The following is a 26206-nucleotide window of genomic DNA, read 5'->3' on the forward strand; positions in this document are numbered from 1 at the left end:
AAGCACACAAAGAAATCTTGCTGTAACATAGTAACAGTGAGGAAAAACCACACGGGGTGCTCTGTCTCAGGCTCTGGGTGGTGAGAAGGAACTGTGGGGTAGGAGGATCAGGGCAGTGCTATCCTTAAATAGCTTCAGCAGGGGAAAAGAGAAGACACAGATGACAGGCACAGTTCTGATGGGTTCCACTACACAAAGTTCTCCAGCTTCGGCACACCAGGCAGGCAGGCAGGCAGGCACGCACGCACCTGAGTGGAATACGCATCTGCAACTACTCAAGAATAACATCCTATTTACCTTAGTTACATATGCCAAAAGGTTTTCTTTTTGACACTTATCTATAATCAATTATAAAACTTTAAATTGTATGTGGAAAATTTCATAACCACACAATCAGAGTACACTGACCCCAACATAATATCAAACACAAAGGACATTTAATTCATGTTATTTCAACATCTAAAGGACAGGAGCTCTGTGTTTACAGCAATCGACACATTAGAAAGGAGGTTGAGACAATAACCACAACTGATAACATTAAATGTTTTACTGAACTGAGAATGAAATGTAAAGATAAGATGCATATGACATTCAGTAGTATTTGCCTGAAAATTACACTGAGTGCAAAAAATTTAAAAAAAAAAAAGCTTCCAGTTTCACATAAAAACAACTGAATATCTCACTTTACAATATGAAAAAAAGTTATGCTTCTAGCAATTTTATACTATGCAGAGACTATATAGTTAACATAAGACAACTCTGTACTATGTACATGGTTTAGCACAGTGTTGCTCAACTGATGGGGTATATCTAAAAAAAAGGAATCAAGGGAGAGAGAGAGAGAGAGGACAGCAACATCACTAGGACCCAGCTGAAGCCTGGGCATAAGAGAAGGAGCAGCCTGCTTCCTTTCCCTCGCTCTCCACTCTGCTATTGCCATTCTTCACAAATGTGCTCATCCCTTTCTGTCCACCATCCAATCCCAGAGCATCTCCTCACACCCACAAAACTCTAAAGCTCCATTTGTGAGAAGGAGTGTCACTGCCATCAGCAATTTTCCCCCCCATCACTAGCACTACACCCAAATTGTAATGAGCTGTGACCTGAACACAACGTATTCACATATTCTCACTGCAGCTTTGCCAGTGACTTATGGCCTTGAGGAAGTCACGTAACTGCTGTCTCAGGTTTCATACTGTATAATAGTGATAATAGCAAATACTAACTCAGAGGCTTGTTTAAGGGTATTCATGATTGTACAATACTTGGAAAATGTAAAGCACTACACAAGTTCTGTATTATTATAAATGTTGAGATATTTGGAATTCAACAGTTAAATGATTTGTAGATGGTACTGTGGGTAAGACACTGAATTGGGACTCAAGAAATCTGGAAAAAGCAGCAAAGAATCCTGTGGCACCTTGTAGACTAACAGATGTTTTGGAGCATGAGCTTTCGTGGGTGAATACCCACTTCCTCAGATGCAAGAAATCTGGGTTCATTTGTTAGCTCTGCCATGGATTTCCTGAGTGACCTTTGGGAAGTCAACTGATTTCTCTGTGTTAAAGTTTCCCATCTGTAAAATGGGGATGATACTATTCCTTTCTCCAATCCTTTGTCTGCCCTTATGTACTTACTCAGTAATCTCTTCAGGGTAGGGCAGGGCTTCTCAAACAGGGGTCGCCACTTGTATAGAGAAAGCCCCTGGAGGGCCGGGCTAGTGCGTTTACCTGCCTTGTCTGCAGGTCCAGCCGATCGCGGCTCCCACTGGCCGCATATCATTGCTCCAGGCCAATGTGAGCTGCTGGAAGCGTTGGCCAGTAAGTCCCCACTTCCAGCAGCTCCCATTGGCCCAGGGCCGCAAACACACCAGCCCGGTCCACCAGGGGCTTTCCCTATACAAGCGACAACCCCTGTATGAGAAACCCCGGGGTAGGGACTGACTGTTCGCATATTTAGTGCCTAGCACAAACAGAATCTGACCTCAGATGGGACCTCTACATGCTATTGCCATAGAAATAATAAACTACAACTTATTAGCTCAATTTGATACATACTTTGACTACAAATATACAGTACATGCAAGGATTCTGATTGTACCCATTTGGCGTTCTACAATAAGAGATATGTCATATTTCTGGTGTATTGATTTATTTATTGTATATATATTGAATACTTACTATATATCAAATAGGTTACACAAATGAATGACTGATACATAATATATGATTAGACACCTAAACATACATACAATGTGCAGTTAATAATCTTCAATAACTAAAAATTCAGCTGTCTGAGTAACAGCAATAATAATGAGTTTTTAAATAGTATCTAAAAGTGGCAGAAAAGATTGCTATTTAAAAAAAACATGATGCCAGTCATGGAAAATTAATCTATAACAGACAACCTTTAATATTAGAGCTGATTTTATGCAAAAATATTTATGCTAGAAATGTCTTACCAAAATTCAAGTAAATAAATAAATAAAAAAATCTTATGACCTGTTCCTTCAATTCCTAATCCTCAATATTATTCCCTTTGAAGTATATTTGCCAGCTCTATGAATTTAAAAGAAGGATAACGTGGTGTTGGTTAAGACTTTTCACTGACATTCTCCCTCAACTTCCCTCCACCCCCCAAAGTAAAAACAACCAACTGGCTCTTTCAGTGTTGTCAGAAAATCCATGACTATAACTGCATTTTATCATATTTGCTGCTTAACATATAAACAGTGAATCTAACATTTAGAATCCATCATATCAACATAGTCATCATGATCCAAGCTGCAAATAATAAAAAGAGTGTCAGTGTCAATTTTGCTTTCTCCACAGTTGCTTCCTTTCACTTCATCTGATTTTAATAATCCCTGTCAAATCACAAACAGTCCAAATTACCTTCTTGACACAAAAGCTTTCAAGGAGACAGAATCTCAATTTTCATTTAGTAACTACAAAAGAAAGCTGTCCAGCTGGACAAACATTGTTTCCACTCTTGACAATCTCTACAATAAAGCACACGTTTTAATTTGAACTGAAGCTGCAAAGAGCTTGATATGAGCTTCTTGTTTAGTATAGATTGACTCTCAGGATTACCAGGCCAACAACTGTAGTTGTGTTAAAAGAACTCAGCATTTTCTACTAGAAGATTGTTCATAAACTGCACCTAATAGATCAAAGGAACATGCAAGAGATGACAAATGCACCTTATGAATTACCCACCCCCACACACTTAATTAGGAAAAAAGAGGAACATAAAAGAAGTGGTTGCAAAAGATGAGATTTCCGATCATTTCATATTTCTAAAATTCACTAACTAAATAATGCTAAAACCTGCAGATATAAACAATGTAATCAAACTTGTAAGGAACATAGAAGTTACATTTTCACGCTCTTGAACAATAGCCTAAGAAAGCTGACCATTTGACTTCTAAAAACGTGTTCCAGACAAATAAGCTTCCACAAAATCATCTGATATGCAAGCTTTTCCCCCTGGCTGACTTGTCTTCCAAGTAAACCTGGTAGCATAACTCACTGTTTCACATGGATCAAGTTTAAAAGTAACAGATTTATCTGATGAACCACTGGATTGTATAATCAGCATTCTATTTAGAGCTTATGTGAGTCAATTAAAGCATAGTATGAAAATTTACATAAGGAAAAAAGTAAATAAAGATACTAAGAAGCAATGCGTTTCTGGATGCAGCAGGTCAGGAATTTCCTAACAAAACGGTTTTTCATCAGAAAACACCAATTTATCGAAACCAAAACTACTCATAGATTCATAGATTCCAGGGCCAGAGAGAACCATTGACTCTAGTCTGACCTCCTGTATAACACAGGCCATAGAACTTTCCCTTCCTGTCTGCAAGGAAAGGTTAGTTTTGTCAAATGTCCTGTTTTGAAAAAAAAAATGAACTAAGTTTGAAAATTGTCAATAAGCCCCTAAATCCCATTGTTTCAAAATGAAAAAGTTCCATTTTTGGGTTGAAACAACTTTTCATTTTGAAATTAAAGGTAATTTATAGTTTGAGAGAGAGAGGGAGAGAGAGAGAGAGAGAGAGAGAGATCAGAATCATAACACAATTTTTCAGTTGAACCAATTCATTTTTTTTAATGAATTTTTTTTTTTTTTTTGAGATTTTGACTTTTCATCCTGATTTGGGGAATGGGAAAAATGCTGAAATCTCCTAAATTCTCACGCGAGAACAAAACAGTTTCCTGCCTAGCTATATTTCTGGCCAGTTAGAGAGACTAGGTTCCTTGACTAAACCCCCCCCCCCCCACACACACACACTTTGTATAAAGCAATATCAGACTTCAAAGTATTATTAGCCATTAGGAACCAATATAAAGTGACTAAGGCTCTTTTATTGGAAATCTCAAGTTGTAAAATATTTTTGAAGTACAGTATATGACATTTGTCTGTCCCATGATGCTGACTTAGCCCCATGCAAAGGACAAGGTAACTTTGATTAACTTTAAATTATTCTGCTCTAAGTAGCCATAATAATCCAAGACAATAAAAGCCTACCATGAAAGAGCCTCAAAATAGCTGACAAAATAGGCAAATAGCTGTCTAATTGTGGCATTCTTATACTTAATTGCAAACAGGTTTTAGAGTTCCATACTGAGAAAATTTTTGCATTCAACTTTCTTTTTATTAATTAGAATATAGGACGGATATTAGGGCTCTCATTTCATTTTTGGCTAGTAAATGGAACTCCGCCATCATTCTATTCTTCCCTGCATTCTTTCATTTGTTCTCCTTCCCAAGCAACCTCAGTGACTAAGGAACATGATCATGCCATATTATCATGTTGCTCCCTCATAGCAGAGCTTTCCTAGTGACATGGTAACAGCTGGTGCACATATTTTTGATCTTGAAATTCTACACCATATTGATTTCTATTATAATATCTCTGTATGAGATTTAATCCCCCTCTCAGCATTTTAATTTTATCCCCCATATCACATTACATGTAAAATATACCAAACCTTATTTTTCCTGACAGATACTAAGATGGCTACCAATAATGATACTGTTAATCTTCATAGGGATAAGGAGGCCAACTAAAAGGTACTGCAGGAGTCAAAACAGTTTGGTGGTAGTAACTGAGATAGTGCTTCATGGATGACTGTCCACATTACAAATCCATTCACCACTCAATCCACCATGATTATCAATCTATTTTCCGACACAGCCAGGACTAGTTTAAGAGTGGTAAAGCAGATCATCACTGAGATGCCTTTACAGAGCTGCCATAGGGGAAAATAGAAAGGACAAGGTTACATATCATCTGTCTACATAAGTACAAACATTCTTATTTTAATGAAAATAGGGGAATAGATTTAGGGCAGTCTATGAAGAAGGGCAATTTCACTTCTAATTGTGATCTATGAGTTCGGATATAAATTAAGGATGATACATCACTCTGAATCCCCAGCAGAACTTCTACCTGATGTCAATTACACCTCTGCACAAAAAAAAAAAAGTTGATTATGCTCTTTATGCAGTGATTAAACTTTTAACATTATATGCTCAGTATCTTATGTGATGTTCAGCATTATTCAAAAGAAAATACTCTCACATTTAGGACAACTGCTATGTGATGGGACATCCATCCCACACAAGGCTTACGGGTTAAGCTGGCCAAATAGGCCAGTTAATTCCCCCAGGCTTCATCGGGATGAGGAGCTAGGGATTGATGAAATGAGGCTCAACTGCACAAGAACAGGAGGTATCTATATAAAACCCAGAAGCTGAGAAGAGAAGCAAGAAGATAGGCTGCAGCCACTCTCTGAGAGGAGGAAGCTGGGAGCCAGAGAGTGGGAAACCAGGAAGGTAGAAAAGGTTCTGGGGAAAGCAGTAAGGCAGGACAGTGCAGGGCTTGGCTGCTGACTGTAGGGTCTGGGTTTCCCTACTGGCCACTGGGGATGTGGCACTGATGAGGCAGAGAATAGTCTGATTTGTTCTAGAAAGGTTTGTTACATACCCCGCCCTAGAAGTGGGAACCATGGAGTGACCTGTGCGGAGGTCACGTCACCAAGAGGAGGCTGTGGTTCCCAGAGTGAGAGAGGTCCGCAGGATGAGAGAACAATAGTAGACACACCACCAGAGGAGGGCGCAATGCCTGGCCAGAGCTAATCCACAGAATGAGGTGCCATTAGCCATGAGTGAACCCTGTCACATGATGGTATTTCTGCCCTTTGTTTCTTTTCTTTCACTACCCTTTCAATGTTTCTCTCCTTCGTCCCTGTCTCTCTTCTTTCTTTCTCTCCTTATAGCAGCTTCCCAATTCTTCAGTTTTCACTCCCATTTTAGCTGTTTAAATGATCAGTCACAAAATAGCTAATTCTAACATTTGCAGTATCATAATTAGACTTACAGTTAATCCTAAAAGATGGATGGAAGCAGCGGAGTTAACACCTCCCAGAGTTACTGTTTTAGGCTGACTGTAGACACAGGCATACATCATTGCATTCTTTTATATTTCGTTCACATTTCCAAGGTGATATTTGCAACCATGAATACTAGAAATTTACTGTTTTGTTTTTTAAATGAAAGCTTGCAGTCAGTAGAACCTGAATATGCCATATTGGACACATCAAATGGCCAGGATCTAGCCCTGTGCCCACCCAGGAGTTTAATAAGAATGCTCCTATTCACACCACTGGGTCAAGTTCTGCTGCAAATACACAATCCTTACTAAGGAAAAACCCTGTTAGTCTATAATGTGCCACAGGACTCTTTGTCACTTTTTACAGATCCAGACTAACACGGCTACCCCTCTGATACTCAATATATATGTTTAGTTTTAGCTGTTAGGCAAGCACATCAACTGCAATATATTCAGTTCACTCCACTAATTATATAGCTAACTCTTTTTAGTCTGCCTGTACGATAGTTTGCAGCCACTTTAGGAGTCAAATATTCCAGGATAATGTTCTCTGCTGTTTTGCCAATTATTTGATACGATTTCATGGATTAAATCTATTGGTCTCCATTTTACAACATGCCACCAACTATCATTCATTATGTGCACATAAGCATTTTTTCGCCCAAGGAGTGAGGTCACAGTCTTTTCTGTTGCATTTGATTATCCCTATTAATAATTACTGCCAGTTACAAAAGCAGCAGCCCTTTGATGTCACATGAGCTGCCTGCCAAATTGTCATATATAGAGGTGATCCCAAAGGGCAGTTTTCCACAACCACTGACCCTGCCTCAGTATCTGGTCACACAGCAAAAACTTTATTTATAATTTTACAGTTATCATAACCTTAGTCCCAGATTTGGACCTTAGCGTCCAAAATATGGGGGTTAGCATGAAAACCTCCAAGCTTAGTTACCAGCTTGGACCTGGTACTTGCTGCCACCACCCAAAAAATTAGAGTGTTTTGGGGCACTCTGGTCCCCCTGAAAAACCTTCCCTGGGGACCCCAAGACCCAAATCCCTTGAGTCTTACAACAAAGGGAAATAATTCTTTTTCCCTTCCCCCCTCCAGGTGCTCCTGGAGAGATACACAGACACAAGCTCTGTGAAACTACACAGAGTGACTCCCCCTCTCCGTTCCCAGTCCTGGAAACCAAAAGCACTTTCCTATTCCCCCAGAGGGAATGCAAAATCAGGCTAGCAAATTCAACACACAGATCTCCCCGATTTCTTCCTCCCACCAATTCCCTGGTGAGTACAGACTCAATTTCCCTGAAATTTCCCAGTAAAGAAAATTTTAACAGGTCTTAAAAGAAAGCTTTATATAAAAAAAGAAAGGAAAAATACATACAAATGGTCTCTCTGTATTAAGGTGATAAAATACAGGGTCGATTGCTTAAAAGAATATTGAATAAACAGCCTTATTCAAAAAGAATACAAATCCAAGCACTCCAGCACTTATATTCATGCAAATACCAAAGAAAAGAAACCATATAACTTACTATCTGATCTCTTTGTCCTTACACTTAGAAACAGAAGACTAGAAAGTAGAAACTACTTCTCCAAAGCTCAGAGAAAGCAGGCAGACAGACAACAAAGACTCAGACACAAACTTCCCTCCACCCCGAGTTGAAAAAATCCGGTTTCCTGATTGGTCCTCTGGTCAGGTGCTTCAGGTGAAAGAGACATTAACCCTTAGCTATCTGTTTATGACAACAGTACCCTAACATACACTAGGCCAGGGGTAGGCAACCTATGGCACAGGTGCCGAAGGCGGCACGTGAGCTGATTTTCAGTGGCACGCACACTGCCCAGGCTCTGGCCACCGGTCAGGGGGGCTCTGCATTTTAATTTAATTTTAAATGAAGCTTCTTAAACATTTTAAAAGCCTTATTTATTTTACATATAACAATAGTTTAGTTATCTATTATAGACTTATAGAAAGAGACCTTCTAAAAATGTTAAAATGTATTACTGGCACGCAAAACCTTAAATTAGAGTGAATAAATGAAGGTTCGGCATACCACTTCTGATCCCCGTACTAGGCACTAACAAATAGGTAGCCCCTGCCTCAAAAAAACACACTTAAAATTTTATCATACTTCATCCAATGTATCTTTGCTCTGTGTTCTTGGAATTGAACATGTATACACATCACTTCTCCTATCCAGCCTATCCGACCTCTTCCCCACTGCTGCTTTTACTGATGTTGGAGTCAGTTTCTTATTTATTTTTAAGGAAGCCAGAGATTTTTTTTTCCTGGGAAGAAATACCTTCACTCCCAAACACATAAAGCCAGTATTGTATGTTAGTGAACATACACCTCCAGAGTATGGTTATTCAAGCACAAATGTGCTTATTGGTATGCGAATATGTGCGTTTATACACAAATAAAAGCTCCTCTCCAAAATTTGTGTGAACAAAAATAGCTGCCCAAATGATCATGTAACAGGAAACAAAAACTGGTGCAAGTTTTGACTTGACCATTATTGTAATTCCGATGTCACATATATTTATGAATAATTTTTCCAACTATTTGCCCTGCAGAAGTCTTCATCTTTATCTTCCCTCAGCATCCCACTGCTTGTAATCTTATCCTATTAGTCTTGTACCTAAATGCTTACAATACAAGTTGAGTCCATCTTTATTTGTAGATGGCACTCTTTACTTATATAGTACCATAGATGTTTTATAACATATAATAAAAGGAGAGAATCTTTTTTAAAAAGAAATTATTCATGACTTCTTATGGCACTACATTTATGTGTGTGTTGAAGGAGATTTAAAGGAAATGAAAGAATAGTTGTCATGGCAGGAGCTCTTCTTCATTCCCAAGGCTCTTCTTAATTGTGCTTATCTTCTTAGGATAATTTTATGGAGATAGACATCTCAAATTCCAGGTGAAAGGATGGCATTTACTGAAATGGACGGAAAGTTCCTGGTCATGAGGCAATGAAGAATATTGCAGCTGGCAAACATTTCAACTTCAACATCTAAAGGAGAATTTATACTTTCTACTGAGGGATTGTTTCAGAAAAAAGTGGAAAAAGTAGTGAATAATCACTTAAGTTGCACCAACTCCTTACAAATTTTGCTAAATGTGACAGGAGACCTTGTGGTAACAAAACACAGTGAAATACCATAGGAAAAAGTAGGGAAATCAGAATTTAAAATTCATCTCAAGCTTCCATTCTCCATATCAGCAGATGAAGGAAGTATAGTGCAGATAATTTCCTCAACTTCAGAGTGGAATGCTTCATGTAGTAATATGACAGCATTATCTCCTGGATTTGAGTATGAAGCAAAGGTATTAATGAGGGCCTCCACTGCATTAAGTCAAGGTGTTAAGGACCCCTTTACAGGAAGGAAAAGAGCCACAGTTATTAAAAGATGGAGAAGGAAGTGGTACCAAAGATATGTTGTCAAAGTCTCCTATAATTTATAGCCCAGACTATGGCTTCCTGCTTTCTCTCCTTTGTATGGCAAGTCCCTTTCGGGTGTCAATCAGCAACTGTGATGTTGAAAATGTTCCTCCTCCCCACTGTAATAAAAAACTACAGTAAAGATATTACATGAAATTCTGTAATGCTGAAAAAACGAGGAGTCGTTGTGGCACCTTAGAGACTAACAAATTTTTTTGGGCATAAGCTTTCTTTGGCTAGAACCCACTTCATCAAATGCATAGAGTGGAAAATACAGGAGCAGGTATAAACACATGCAAAGATGCGAGTTGCCTTACTAAGGGTGAGGTCAGTCTAACGAGACAAATCAATAAACAGCACGATACCAAGCGAGGAAAAAACTTTTGAAGTGGTAATGAGTGGCCCATTTCAGACAGTTGACAAGAAAGTGTGAGTAACAGTAGGGGGAAATTAGTATTGGGAAAATTAGGTTTAGGTTTTGTAATGACCCAACCACTCTCAGTCTTTATTCAGGCTTAATCTGATGGTGTCCAGTTTGCAAATTTATTCCAGTTCTGCAGTTTCATGTTGGAGTGTGTTTTTGAAGATTTTTTGTTGAAGAATTGCCACTTTTAGGTCTGTTATTGAGTGACCAGGGAGACTGAAGTGTTCTCCTACTGGTTTTTGAATGTTATGATTCCTGATGTCAGATTTGTGTCCATTTATTCTTTTGCACAGACTGTCCAGTTTTGGCAATGTATATGGCAGAGGGGAATTGCTAGCACAAAATGGTATACATCACATTGGAAGATGTGCAGGTTAATGAGCCCCTGATGGCGTGGCTGATGTTGTTAGGTCCTATGATGGTGTCCCTTGAATAGACATGTGGACAGAGTTGGCACTAGGGTTTGTTGCAGGATTTGGTTCCTGCATTGGTGATTTTGTTGTGTGGTGTGTAGTTGCTGGTGAGTATTTGCTTCAGGTTGAGGGGCTGTCTGTAAGTGAAGACTGGCCTCTCCCCCAAGGTCTGTGAGAGTGAGGGATCATCCTCAGGATAGGTTGCAGGTCCTTGAAGATGCACTGAAGAGGTTTTAATTGGGTGCTGTAGGTGATGGCTAGTGGCGTTCTGTTACCTTCTTTGTTGGGACTGTCCTGTAGTAGGTGACTTCTGGGTATCCTTCTGGGTCTGTCAATCTGTTTCTTCACTTCACCAGGTGGGTGTTGTAGTTTTAAGAACGCTTGATAGAGATCCTGTAGGTGTTTGTCTCTGTCTGAGGGATTGGCACTTAGCCTTTGGTTTCATGCCTGAAAGTGTGTGTGTTCATAAATATCGTACAACTGAACATCACATCCTGTGTTATTCCTTACAGAATTACAAGCCTCAAGTGCATTGTGTAATCACACGAGAAGTGCAATGGTGTAAACAATGCATGCTATTTGTCTTATTACCATCATAAAAAGAATCTTTTGCTTCTAAACAATTTTGTATTGTAAATTTAAGATTCATCTTAAAAAAGGAAGAATATATTTCATAGTAGGAAAGGGAGGAAAAATTGAGAGGGGAAAAGATAAAAAGGTAGTAAAAGATTTCCCTGCACATTCCCATTAAAGAGTTCACAAATTTCTTTTTTCCTGAATTAATTTTATTGCATTTTTACAACTTTTATATAAAGCAAAAAGTTACAAGACTCAAGAAATAGGATGATGAGGTAGCTGGGAACTTATATTCAAGATTTTAAAAGCTTAATCCATTTTGTTTTTGTAATTTAACCACTTAAAACTGAGTGCAGTGACAGCTAAGCTGGATGAGTTCTGACTGAACCTATTTTTAGTTCAACTGTTCCATTACAGTATGCCTCCCTTAAATCAGCTACTCCATTCTATCTGAAAGGTAAATCTTTTGGGGTCTGATTTCATCAGTCTGACTTCCAACCAGCAGCAGGGAGCCTCTGTAAATTAAGACCTCCCTCATTGGCTAGAGTACCTTGAAAGGACAAGCCTTGGTGGCGATATCAGGAGCAGCTTCAGTAAGACGTCATCAACCGAAGTAAAACTTCCAGTGAAATTATCAACCAACAATACACGTTGTGAGTAGTGAGGAAAGGAGTCATTCTTGGGAAAGCTTCTATTGAACTGATATTTTCTTTTTTCAGTGGCAGGACCAACTGGGGGCAGCAGGCATTATTCCGGCCTGACCAGTGCTGTTGTCTGGAGGCCAACACAATTCACAGACTATTAAAAGCACTTACATGGTTGTTTCTATCAATACAATTATTATAGTCTACAGTATTTGGAGTCTACGTCATTGTACAAAGTAGTATGTTGGATCACCTAATTTACAACTATAAGAAAGTGAGAACAGAGAGTCTCTTGTCATTCTACTTTTATCATACTGTGTACTGCTGGAAAGAATTACCGCAAGAGCCACATCACCCCATGTCAAGATCCACTCTTTCCTCATTGGTGATGAGTGTTTCTCTCAGTGAAATGAAATGCATTATCTAATTAAAATTTTAATACAAGTAATGGGCCAGATTTTTATCTGTGCCAAGAGGCATACTTGGAACAATTGAAGGGAGTACTATATTGCTGTCCCCTGATTTCTGAAGCTGCTGAGAGCTGTTTTGGTTCCCAGCGTAGCTTAGAGCAGAGCTAACCCTTCTTTAAATTTACTGGTCTATAATGGTTCTTGGGGGGATGTTGCAATAGTCTTGAAATGCCAGAGCCTGATATACAACAGCCAGGCATCCACTTGCAAGGGGGGGGGGGGGAGCAGGGGAAGGAGGAAGAAGATACTCTGGCTCTATGACAGCCAGAAATTCTCCTTATTGAGGCTGCCTCTTCTGGTTCCTTTGCACTATTCCAACAGCACAAAAGTGGACACGATCTGTTCTGGTGTTTTTTTATATTTGGTCAAGGTCCATAATTTCTTGGTCAAGGTCCAGACTCCAGAGAAAAGACAGTTACCTTTTCATAACTTGTGTTCCTTTAGATGTGTTGCTCATGTCCATTCCATATTAGGTGACTGTGCTCACCACATGCACCGGTGCTGGAAGTTTTTTCCTTCAGCAGTATCCGTAGGAGACCAGCTCTGACACCCTCTAGAGTGGCGCCTGCATGGTGCGGTAAAAGGGGTGCCCCTGGCTCCCCAAACCTCAGTTCCTTCTTGCTGGAAAACTCCAACCGTGGGGAAGGATGGTGGTTTGGGGAATGGACATGAGCAACACATCTCAAAGAACACCAGTTATGGAAAAGATAACTCTTTTCTTCGAGTGCTTGCTCATGTCCATTCCATATTAGGTGACTCCCAAGCAGTATCTCCACTGGAGGTGCATAGGAGTTCACGGATGTGTAGATTGCAGCACAGCTCTGCCAAACCCAGCCTCATTCCTGGCTTGCTGAGTGATGGCATAATGAGCAGTAAATGTGTGGACAGAGGATCACGTTGCGGCTCTACAGATGTCCTGGATAGGGGATGTAAGCCAGGAAGGCTGCCAAAGACGCCTGCACTCTTGTGGAGAGGGCTCTGACAATTGGCGGCAGCAGAATCCTCGCCAGGTCATAACAGGTCCTTATGCATGAGGTGATTCAATTGGAAATCCTCTGCAAGGACACTGGATGACCCGTCATCCTATCCGCTGGAGCAATAAAGAGTTGAGTCAACTTACAGAAAAGCTTGGTACATTCTAAATAGAAAGCCAAGGCCTTCCAGATGTCGAGGGTGTGAAGATCTCTCTCTTCACTGGTCTTGTGCGGTTTGGGATAGAACACTGGTTAATATGGAAAGTGGAGACCACCTTTGGCAGGAAGAATGGGTAGAGCCGCAACTGAACCTTATTTTTGCAGAAGGCAGTGTTCGGAGGTTCTGCGGTTAAGGCTTTAATTTCAGAGACCTGTCTTGCCAATGTCACCGTCACCAGGAACACTAACTTCCATGACAGGTGGGAAAAGGAGCAGGAACTTAAAGGCTCAAAGGGCAGGCCAGTGAGCCTAGAGAGGACCAAGTTAAGATTCAACTGTGGGACAGGAGCCTGTACCTGTGGGAAGAGTTTCTGAAGCTCTCTCTGGAATCTGACCATCAGTCATGGGAAAACACTGTCTGTCCTTAGATCAGCGAGCAAAAAGGAGAGATGGCCATGAGATATACTCTAATGGAAAAGTGCCAAGAGTGTGATTCCTCAAATCGAGCAGGTAGTCCAGGACAGCCTATATGGAGGAACGTGAGGGAGAGATGTTCGGTTTGGATGCCCAGCGGGAAAACCTCGTCCACTTAGCCAGGTAAAAGTCAATCTAGTTGAGGGCTTTCTACTTTCCAGGAGGACCTGTTTAACTTCTTCCAAAAAGGTCCACTCCTCTGGGTTCAGCCATGCAGCATCCACACCGAGAGATGGAGGGACCTGAAGTTGGGGTTTAGGAGTCAAGCATGGTCCTGTGACAGCAGGTCCGGTCAGTTGGGCAAGGGCCACAGAAGGGCCTCTGACAGGCTCATGAGCGTGCTGAATCAGTGCTGGCGAGGCCCATGTCAGGGCGATCATGATGACCTGCACCTTCTCTCCCCTGATCTTTGCCAGGGCCCTGCTGATGAGCAGAATTGGAGGGAATACGTACATCAGGCTCCCTGACCACGACAGGAGGAAAGCATCTTAGAGGGACCACGTTGAGAAAAAAAACTGGTGGCATTTCTTGTTCTGTTTGGTAGCAAATAGATCCACTTGGAGAGTTCCTCACCTTTGGAAGATCATGCAGGATACCTCTGGATGGAGTGACCACTCATGGTGAGAGAAGAAGTCCCCGCTGAGCTGGTCTGCCAGCATATTCCTGACAAGGTGACAAGCTTCCAGATAGATCTCGAGGCTGATGCAGAAGTCCCACAGATGGAGCACATCCTGACAGAGAGCTGATGAGTGTGCCCCGCCTTGCCTGTTGATGTAGAACATCAAGGCTGTGCTGTCCATCAGGACTCGTACTACCTTACCCAACAGGTGGGGCAAGAAGACTCCGCACGCCAGCCGGACTATTGGCGCTTCTTGACATTTATGTGCAACCACGCTTTGTCCAGGGACCACATCCCCTGAGTCTACAGGATGCAGATATGCACCCCCCAGCTAAGGTCCAAGGCGGCCAACGCCAATTTGATGGAGGAGGGAGGTTGTCGAATGGAACTCTTTCCAGGACTTTTTTTCGGTCGGTCCACCACTGCAGCAAAAGGAAGTATTGATCTTTGATAACAATCTTTTCCTGGAGGTCTCGGGACTGTGACTAGACCGTCACCAGCCATTGCTGCAGGGGCTGCATCCGGAGTGGCATGACAGACCACATAAGTGCACACTGCCATGTGGCCTAAGAGGCGCAGGCAGACCCTGGCAGTAATCAGAGGGAATGTGGAGACTTCTGCTATGAGGTTCGTCAACGTGTGGAACGTTTCCAGTAGCAGGAAAGCCCTGGCACAGGTCAAGCTGAGGACCGCTCTGATTAACTCTATCCTCTACACTGGCACTAACGTTGACTTTTGTCACTTACCAGTAGGCCCAGAGTGCGGCACATAGCTTGAGGCACCGCGACATCTCTTTGAAATTGAGACCTGGAGCTGTCCTGGATGAGCCAGTCATTGAGTTATGGGTAGATCTGGATACCCTGGCACCTGAGGTAAGCCTCTATCACCGACATGCACTAGGTAAAAACTATTGTTGCTGTCACCAGGTCAAATGGGAGGATCATAAACTAGCAGTCGTGGGACACCACCATAAATCCGGAGGAAGTGTATGTGTCCCTGAAAGATCGCTATGTGGAAGTAGGCATCCTTCAAGTCCAGGGTGGCATACCAGGCTCGGGGATCCAGGCAGGGGGGAAGGAGGGGTAGAAAGGAACTGGAGAGTATAACCCTTTTCCACTGTGCTGAGGACCCAGCGGTCCAAGGTTATAGCTGACCAGGCATGGAGGAAGAGGGAAAGGAGAACACTGAGAAAGACAGACCCGGGGAATAGTCTGTTAGGTCACCCTTGGGCACACTCTCAAAACTGTTCAGCCCCCTGCTTACTCTGGGTCGAGCCCGACTGGGCAGAGGGTGGAGGCAGATGGCTCAGATGGCGCTTGTACTCCTTGACTCGTTTATGGGGCTGGTCCTGCCAAGGCTGGGTCCCCTGGCCTTGTGGCTGCTGTGGTTTGAACCACTTGTGCACCAGGCTGAGACATAGAGACTGAGGGTCTTCAGTGTGGTGGCAGGAGCTGCTGGGCCTTGGTGGACAACCCAGAGAGGAGCAGCCAAGAGACTCGCTGTATGGAGATAGTGGAAGCCATGGTGCAGGCAGCAGAATCAGCAGCGTTTGACGCTGCCTGGAGGGCTGGCCTGGCTGCAGTCATGCCCTCAAAGATAGCTCAGAACTCCTTTTGGAAGCTTTGGGGAGTGACCCTTCGAACTTGGCCATGGCTTGCGACATACTGAAGTCATATTGGCCAAGGAGGGCTTGGTGGTTGGCTACTCTCAGCTGAAGGCTGGAAGATGAATAAACCTTACATTCGAAAAGATCCAGCCTTCTGCAGTCTTTATTATTGGGGATAGCCCCAGGTTGTCACTGTTTCTTCTTGTGTTTAAGCACCTCAACCACAAGGGAATTGGGGGCTGGGTGGGAGTATAAGTACTCATTGGTTGACACGAAGTACTTGTGTTCAGCCCTTTTAGAGATAGAGCCCCTCTTCAATTACCCCTGCCACAGGGCTTTCGTGATCTTGGAAACACCTTCATGAAGGGGTAGAGCCACCCCGTCAGGAGCTGAGGAGTATAAGACCTCAAATGGAGAGTCCGAGGGCTCCTCTAATTCCTCTGCCTGAAGTTAGAAGCGACTCTCTTCAAAAGTTCCTGGTACGCTTTGGCATCATCCTGAGGATCTGGGTGAGGGGCCCCCATTATAGACTCATCTGGTGACGACGAGGATGATGCCAGTGCCACGGGAACTTCCACATCCATTGGTGATCCAGCAGTTTGCTCCACTAGGTCCTCATGGAGCTGTGGGATCTTACCCCCCGAAGTCTCAAGCACCTGAGAGGAATGGGATACTGAGGCCACTGGCCTCTCAGAGGCTCCTGACACCGATTGGGCAGCCTGGAAAGGTTGGGTGAACCCCCCCCACAAGGGTTCCCCAGGTACCATGGTGCTGGCCATTGATCTTGGGGCCATGGGACAGGTTTCAGTGCTGATAAGGTAGTTGGCACCACCTGTACTGGGGCTTGTCCCGCAATCACGGAACCTTGCTCCGAGCTGGAGCTATCAACAGAGTGGTTGGTACCGGGCAAGCAGGATGAGGCTGAATGGTGGCTCTTGTTTGACCAGTGCCAGTCACTGCATCCTGAAGCCGACCTGTCCAAGCAAGACTGTCTTGGTTGGACTCTTGGGGACTGACGGCATCTGGCAGATCTGCATCGACTACCAAGCTATCCACGCCTCACGCTACTTGACTAGTACTGGGATGTTGAACGAGATCGGGAGCTACTACAGGCCGGTTGCCAGGAGGATCGTCCTGAGTAGAGTGATCTCCTTCTTGGAGACAAGTGATGATGGCTCGATGATCAGTGGTCTCTGGTGTTGGATTGGTCCCAGGTCCTTGGAGATGGTCGGGGTTGGTCTCGGAGTTCTTGCCAGGTGGCGCGTGCCTCGCAGGGTCTGTGCCAATCTACTGCCGAACTATGCCTCGAGTCCCTCGATGGGTGCCCCTGGTGTGGGGATCAGAGAGGTTTGTGAGCCTGCCTCTCCAGTCCTGAGGTATGGAGGCTGCAGGGGGGTGAATGCTGACGGGATGTCCCTCTCGATGGGGAACAGTACCGCTGAGGTGGGAACGTATGCATAGATCCCAGTGCGGGTTTTCCCTGAGACCAGGGTAGCGCGGAAACTGGTGAGGGCAGCACTGGCAGTGTCAGGATCTCCTGAGCTGCTTGAAGGGGCGCTTTGGGCACCGACGGCACCTGTAGCTGGCTAGGAACTACACCACTATCTGGAGTCGCAGGCAAAGCATGAGATAGGCTGCACTGCTCAACTTGAGGTAAGGCCTAACTTCCCTAGGGCGATATTGAGCTGCCCAACATGGATCCTGGCTCTCCCCCTGCTCTTTCCTTTCCCTTGTGGGAGGTAGGAGATCTTCCCCTCACAGTCTTTTTTGGCTTCTTGACCGGAGCCTTGTAGGGGGCGGGGATGACGACACTGGTGCCAGCTCGTGGATGGCACTGAGGAAGTACTGTGCATGGAGCGAGTGCCGATTCCATTAGGAGCGCTCTTAGATGGATATCATGCTCCTTCTTCATCCTAGGTTTAAAGGACTTGCAGATATGGCACTTGTCCCTTATGTGCCCTTCGCCTAAGTACCTTAGGCAGCTGCTACGTGGATCGCTGATGGGCATAGGCCATTTGCAGCAACCACCGGGCTTAAAGCCTCAATGCTCCCGCACGAGTAGATGGATCCATGGCCCAAGCCGGCCCCGCCATCTCCAGGGAAAGCAGAGAAGAATTTGAATTACGGTCCTGCCCTCTGATTAGGCTGTAGAATGAGCACAAAATACTCCATCACTCCTAGAATGGAGGGGCAGGGTGTAGTGGAGACACATTAGGCTGTCCGGATGTGAGGGATGGAGACGTCCTCCCCCAAAATCACCACTTCCCCCCTCCTAAACCCTGTGCTGCTGCTTGTGGGGCTGTGGCTCCACAAGCAGCCACCCAGGGACACACTGCGCCCCACAGCACAGTCCAACTGCCTGCCCCATGCTGAGAGGCCTGGAACTGGGCATGGATCCACATGGCTCCAGCCCTGGCTTGGCTTCTGCCCAAGCAGTCCATTGAAAAGCATCTGGAAGATTTGACCCACGGTCTTCTTATAGACTACTCCTGATAGAATCATAGAATATTAGGGTTGGAAGAGACCTTAGGAGCTCATCTAGTCCAATCCCCTGCTCAAAGCAGGACTAACACCAACTAAATCATCCCAGCCAGGGCTTTGTCAAGCCAGACCTTAAAAACCTCTAAGGATGGAGATTCCACCACCTCCCTAGGTAACTCATTCCAGTGCTTCACCATGCTCCTAATGAAATAGTGTTTCCTAATATCCAACCTAGACCGCCTCAACTGCAACTTGAGACCACTGCTTCTTGTTCCGTCATCTGCCACCACTGAGAACAGCCGAGCTCCATCCTCTTTGGAACCCCCCTTCGGGTAGTTGAAGGCTGCTATCAAATCCCCCCTCACTCTTCTCTTCTGCACACTAAATAACCCCAGTTCCCTCAGCCTCTCCTCATAAGTCATGTGCTCCAGCCCCCTAATCATTTTCATTGTCCTCTGCTGGACTCTCTCCAATTTGTCCACATCCCTTCCATAGTTGGGGGACCAAAACTGGATGCAATACTCCAGGCGTGGCCTCACCAGTGTCGAACAGAGGGGAATAATCACTTTCCTTAACCTGCTGGCAATGCTCCTAATACAACCCAATATGCTGTTGGCCTTCTTGGCAACAAGGGCACACTGCTGACTCAGATCCAACTTCTCATCCTCTGTAATCCCCAGGTCCTTTTCTGCAGAACTGCTGCTTAGCCAGTCGGTTCCCAGCCTGTAGCGGTGCATGGAATTCTTCTTTCTTAAGTTCAGGACTCTGCAATTGTCCTTGTTGAACTTCATCAGATTTCTTTTGGCCCAATCCTCAAATTTATCTAGGTGACTCTGGACCCTATCCCTACCCTCCAGCGTATCTACCTCTTGCCCCAGCTTAGTGTCATCTGTGAACTTACTGAGGGTGCAATTCAACCCATCATCCAGATAATTAATAAAGATGTTGAATAAAACCAGCCCCAGGACTGACCTCTGGGGCACTTCGCTTGATACTGGCTGCCAACTAGACATCAAGCTGTTGATCACTATCTGTTGAGCCCGGGAATCTAGCCAGCTTTCTATCCACCTTACAGTTCATTCATCAAATCCATACTACTTTAACTTGCTGGCAAGAATACTGTGGGAGACCATATCAAAAGCTTTGCTAAAGTCAAGATATATCACATCCACCACTTTCCCCATATCCATAGAGCCAGTCATCTCATCATAGAAGGCAATCAGGTTGGTGAGGCACGACTTGCCCTTAGTGAATCCATATTGACTGTTCCTGACCATCTTCCTCTCCTCCAAGTGCTTCAAAATGGATTCCTTGAGGACCTGCTCCATGATTTTTCCAGGGACTGAAGTGAGGCTGACCGGTCTGTAGTTCCCTGGGTTCTCTTTCTTCCTTTTTAAAATATGGGCACTATATTTGCCTTTTTCCAATTGTCCAGGACTTCCCCCAATTGCACGAATTTTCAAAGATAATGGCCAATGGTTCTGCAATCACATCAGCCAACTCTCTCAGCACCCTTGGATGCATTACATCTGGACCCATGGACTTGTGCATGTCCAGCTTTTCTAAATGGTCCTTAACCTGTTCTTTCACCACTGAAGGCTGCTACCCATACTGTGTTGCCCAATGCAGCAGTCTGGGAGCTGACCTTGTCTGTGAAGACCAAGGGAAAAAAACCATTGAGTACTTCAGCTTTTTCCACATCCTCTGTCACTAGGTTGCCTCCCCCATTCAGTAAGGGTACCACACTTGCCCTGACCTCCTTCTTGTTGCTAACATACCTGTAGAAACTCTTCTTGTTACCCTTCACATCACTTGCTAGCTGGAACTCCAGCTGTGCGTGGGCCTTCCTGATTACAACCCTGCATGCTCAAGCAATATCTTTATACTCCTCCCTAGTCATCTGTTCAAATTTCCACTTCTTGTAAGCTTCCTTTTTGAGATTAAGCTCACCGAAGATTTCACTGTTAAGCCAAGCTGGTTGCCGGCCATATTTGCTATTCTTTCTGCATATCGGTATGGTTTGTTCCTGCACCCTCAATAAGGCTTCTTTAAAATACAGCCAGCTCTCCTGGACTCCTTTCCCCCTCATATTAGCCTCCCAGCGGATTCTGCCCATCAGTTCCCTAACGGAGTCAAAGTCTGCTTTTCTGAACTCCAGGGTCTGTATTTTGCTACTCTTCTTTCTTCCTTTTGTGAGGATCCTGAACTCAACCATCTCATGGTCACTGCTGCCTAGGCTGCCACCCACTTCTCTTTCCCCTACCAATTCTTCCCTGTTTGTAAGCAGCAGGTAGAGAGGACCATGGCCCCTAGTCAGTTCCTCCAGCACTTGAACCAGGAAGTTGTCCCTAACACTCTCCAAAAACTTCCTGGATTGTCTGTGCGTTGCTATATTGCTCTCCCAGCAGATGTCAGGGTGACTGAAATCCCCATTAGAACCAGGGCCTGTGATCTGGAAACTTCAGTTAGTTGTCCCAAGAAACCCCCATCTACCTCACCCTTCTGATCTGGTGGTCTATAGCACACACACACACACACACACACACACACACACACACACACACACACACCCCCCACGATATCACTCTTCTTGCTCTTGCCTCTAAACTTAACCCAAAGATTCTCAACAGGCTTTTCTCCAGTTTCATACTGGAGCTCTGAGCAATCATACCACTCTCTTACATACAATGCAACTCCTCCATCTTTCCTCCCGTACTGGTCCTTCCTGAACAGTTTATATCTATCTATGACAGTGTTTCAGTCATGTGAACTGCCCCACTAAGTTTCTGCTATTCCAATCACATCATAGTTCTTTGATTGTGCCAGGACTTCCAATTCATAAATTCACAGACTTAAGGTCAGAAGGGACCATTATGGTCAGTTAGTCTGAACTCCTGCACAACACAGGCCACAGAATCTCACCCACACACTCCTGTAACAAACCCCTAACCTATGTCTGAGTTATTGAAGTCCTCAGGGTGCAGAGAATCCTCCAGCAAGTGATCTGTGCCCCATGCTGCAGAGGAAGGCGAGAAACCTCCAAGGCCTCTGCCAATCTGCCCTGGAGGAAAATTCCTTCCCAACCCCAAATATGGCGATCAGTTAAACCCTGAGCACGTGGGCAAGACTCACCAGCCAGTACCCAGGAAAGAATTTCTCTGTAGTAACTCAGATCCCACCCCATCTAACATCCCACCACAGACCATTCGTCTAATTTCAAGTCTAAACTTCCTAGTGTCCAGTTTATATCCATTTGTTCTTGTGTCTACATTGGTACTAAGCTAAAATAATTCCTCTCCCTCCCTGATATTTATCCCTCTGATATATTTATAAAGAGCAAATCATATCTGCCCTCAGCCTTCTTTTGGTTAGGCTAAACAAGCCAAGCTCTTTCAGTCTCCTTTCATAAGACAGGTTTTCCATTCCTCGGATCACCTAGTAGTCCGTCTCTGAACCTGTTCCAGTTTGAATTCATCCTTCTTAGACATGGGAGACCAGAACTGCACACAGTATTCCAGATGAGGTCTCACCAGTGCCTTGTATAACAGTACTAACACCTCCTTATGTTTACTGGAAATACCTCGCCTAATGCATCCTAAAACTGTCATAAACAGATAGCTAAGAGTTAATGTCTCTTTCACCTGAAGCACCTGACCAGAGGACCAATCAGGAAACCGGATTTTTTCAACTTTGGGTGGAGGGAATTGAGTGTCTTTGTCTTTGTTTTCTGGCTGCCTGCTTTCTCTGAGCTTTGGAGAAGTAGTTTCTTTTTTCTAGTCTTCTGTTTCCAAGTGTAAGGACAAAGAGATCAGATAGTAAGTTATATGGTTTCTTTTCTTTGGTATTTGCATGAATATAAGTGCTGGAGTGCTTTGATTTGTATTCTTTTTGAATAAGGCTGTTTATTCAATATTCTTTTAAGCAATTGACCCTGTGTTGTATCATCTTAATACAGAGAGAACATTTGTACTTATTTTTCTTTCTTTTTATATAAAGCTTTCTTTTAAGACCTGTTGGAGTTTTCTTTACTTCAGGGAAATTGAGTCTGTACTCACCAGGGAATTGGTGGGAGGAAGGAATCGGGGAGATCTGTGTGTTGGATTGCTAGCCTGATTTTTGCATTCCCTCTGGGGGAATAGGAAAGTACTTTTTGTTTCCAGGATTGGGAACAGAGAGGGAGATTCACTCTGTTTGGATTCACAGAGCTTGTGTCTGTGTATCTCTCCAGGAGCACCTGGAGGGGGGAAGGGAAAAAGGATTATTTCCCTTTGTTGTGAGACTCAAGGGATTTGGGTCTTGGGGTCCCCAGGGAAGGTTTTTCAGGGGGACCAGAGTGCCCCAAAACACTCTAATTTTTTGGGTGGTGGCAGCAGGTACCAGGTCCAAGCTGGTAGCTAAGCTTGGAGGTTTTCATGCTAACCCCCATATTTTGGACGCTAAGGTCCAAATCTGGGACTAAGGTTATGACAAAAACCGCATTAGCTTTTTTAACAGCCATATCACACTGGAGGCTCATAGTCATTCTGTGATCAACCAATACTCCAAGGTCCTTCTCCTCCTCTGTTACTTCCAACTGATGTGAACCCAATTTATAACTAAAATTCTTATTATTAATCCCTAAATGCATGATCTTGCACTTTTCATTATTAAATTTCATCCTATTACTATTACTCCAGTTTACAAGGTCATCCAGATCTTCCTGTATGATATTCCCGGTCCTTCTCTGCGTTAGCAATACCTCCCAGCTTTGTGTCATCCACAAACTTTATTAGCACATTCCCACTTTTTGTGCCAAGGTCAGTAATAGAAAGATTAAATAAGATTGGTCCCAAAACTGATCCCTGGGGAACTCCACTAGTAACCTCCTTCTAGCCTGACAGTTCACCTTTCAGTATGACCCACTATAGTCTCCCCTTTAACCAGTTCCTTATCCACCTTTCAATTTTCATATTGATCCCCATCTTTTCCAATTTAACTAAATTCCCCATGTGGAACTGCATCAAATGCCTTATTGAAATCAAGGAAAATTAGATCCACTGTATCAGAGGAGTAGCTGTGTTAGTCTGGATCTGTAAAAGCAGCAAAGAGTCCTGAGGCACCTTATAGACTAACAGACGTATTGGAGCATGAGCTTTCATGGGTGAATACCCACTTCATCAGATGCATTCACCCACAAAAGCTCATGCTCCAATACATCTGTGAGTCTATAATGTGCCACAGGACTCTTTGCTGATTTTAGAGATCTACTGTGTTTCCTTTCTCTAAAAAATCTGTTACCTTCTCAAAGCAGGAGATCGGGTTGGTTTGGCACAATCTACCTTTTGTAAAACCATGTTGTATTTTGTCCCAATTACCATTGACCTCAATGTCCTTAACTACTTTCTCCTTCAAAATTTTTTCCAAAAGCTTGCATACTACAGATGTTAAACTAACAGGCCTATAGTTACTCGGATCGTTTTTTTTTTCTGTTCTTCCTGCTTGTTTCACAGGCATTCATGTATTTGCACCTAAGATAACTAGCCGATTGCCCTATTGGTATAGAATAACCTTTAATGTACCCTTGGATTAAGTAACTAAGCAACTCATATAAACAATCTGCAAACTAATATCAAAATAATTGCTATGTCCTATGACCATGTACCATATGACATATATAATATAATATACTGTTTCAGATAAACAACTATATTGCTCTGACCTGTTCACATATTACAACACAATCATCTAAAGTATATTCAGAGTCCAAATCTACCTATTTCTCTGTGACTATGCCAAGTATATCTGGTGCACAGAGAAGTTATGAATTTATGTAGTGGCTCACCCTCAGCTCACTTTTAACTTAATAAAAATAAAAAAGCTGAAATTCAAAGTCAGCAGCTGTTACATGGCTCTCCAAACAAGTGTTTAAATAATCATATCTCACATATAATCTTGATTAGAAACATCTAATCTATGTCAAAGAATTTTTAAAATGTAAACCTATCTTTCATCCTTTCCTTCTGGTCAGTGGGAGAATGTCATAGCTATCATACATGTGCAATTATCACACTAGAATTTCAAAAACATATATAATTTATAACAGGGAAATTTGGAAAATATCCTGTCAGGTCAGGTACATATGCGCTAAGTACGGTACCTTCACTAAACAGATTTTCTTTGTAACACCACCTTGTGATCTTCAGTGTGAACAGACTTCTTAAGGGACCATATTGAGTTCACATAGCAGTAGCAGAAGTTTTTCAATAGACCTATGTAAAAACAAACAAACAAGTAATAAGATTACCAACTGGCAGCATTTTAGGAATAAAAAAATTCACAAGTAAGTCTTAAAGATGTTTAAATGTTACATAAAAACATGGTCCAATGAAAAGAGAAAATTCTTAATTCCCACTGATAAATTGTTAACTTATGCAATTGGACAAATTTTTTTTTTTAAATTTAAGTGCTAGTTTTAACTTTGAGTTTCTTCATTTCTGTTGGTGCATGCCTCAAATTTATGTGTGAGTGTGTGTAAATCTTCTGACTAACAACTTAGTGTAAGTCAGATTTAACTTGGAGGGATCCACATCGGTGAAAAATGGGTACAGCTGCTACTACAGAAGTACAGTGTATCCCATCCATCAACTGAATATTCTATAATACAACTTTGTGAAAAGAGGGTTCTTGCCTCTTTTGAGTCAAGTAATTTTAAAAAATTAGTGAGAATTGTGGAGGGTTTTAAAAACTCATTATTTTATATAAAGGAATGGAAATTCCTTCTGGAGCATCCTCCAGGATGGATCAGCTATGGCAATGGGAAGAACTCTCAGTCAAGTAGCTAGGATGTAGGTTGGGAAACACTAATACCACTACTAGTCCACAATTAAAAATTAAACTCCTTCCTAAACATGCTTTTAACAAATAGACCAAAAGTACTGAAAAATCCATTTCTGTCTCTTGGGTACAAAAACACAGTGTTGTTGTTTTTTTAATAAAGAAATAAGTAGTAAAGGAAATGCAAAAAACTATATGAAAAATGACATTAAGGTTGTGACACCAGAGAACAAAAGCCAAGAAATTTAAAGTTAAGCTGACACTCAGTCCTTAAATCATGCTATTGTGCTTCTTTTTAAAAAGAAACAATGTGAGTTAATGACAAGTTGTCAGCCTTAACTTTGAATTGCCTGAAGTTTGTCATTTGGTGTTTGTGTCACAACCTTAATGTTATTTAAATGTAGTTTTTAGTATCTATTATTTAAAAAGGTCTACTTTAAGACAGCAAAAAGCTTTGATGGAGTAAACCTCAAAGTACACTGCACTGCCGGTATGCCACTTCATTAGAAGTAGTGCATAAAATATATGCTGTTGACAAATCTAATTCATTAAAGTTGAGATAGATGCACTTTAAAACAACTGGCTGGCATCATTATCTTCCTTTTATAAATTATTCCTCTTTTTCCTTTTGACTGAACTTGTCACTGTTCCCTTTTCAGAGTGTGAATGTTATGCCTTAAAATTCAATACTTCCAACA

At 42.8% G+C, this 26206-nt stretch overlaps 1 protein-coding gene across 5 annotated transcripts in view; it reads right to left on the reverse strand.

Moving 5' to 3' along the window:
* Positions 1 to 26206, reverse strand: part of KIAA0825 (KIAA0825 ortholog) — a 392242-nt gene that overhangs the window by 341834 nt on the left and 24202 nt on the right. For 4 of the 5 annotated variants that reach the window (XM_050943864.1, XM_050943863.1, XM_050943865.1 and 1 more), the window contains one exon: positions 24832 to 24943. The gene's annotated coding sequence lies outside the window, so the exon portion shown is untranslated. The remainder of the gene's footprint in view (positions 1 to 24831; positions 24944 to 26206) is intronic. The other variant, XM_050943867.1, reaches the window with a different exon arrangement.

Source organism: Gopherus flavomarginatus, chromosome 3 (assembly GCF_025201925.1).
Source record: "Gopherus flavomarginatus isolate rGopFla2 chromosome 3, rGopFla2.mat.asm, whole genome shotgun sequence".
Taxonomy (NCBI): domain Eukaryota; kingdom Metazoa; phylum Chordata; order Testudines; family Testudinidae; genus Gopherus; species Gopherus flavomarginatus.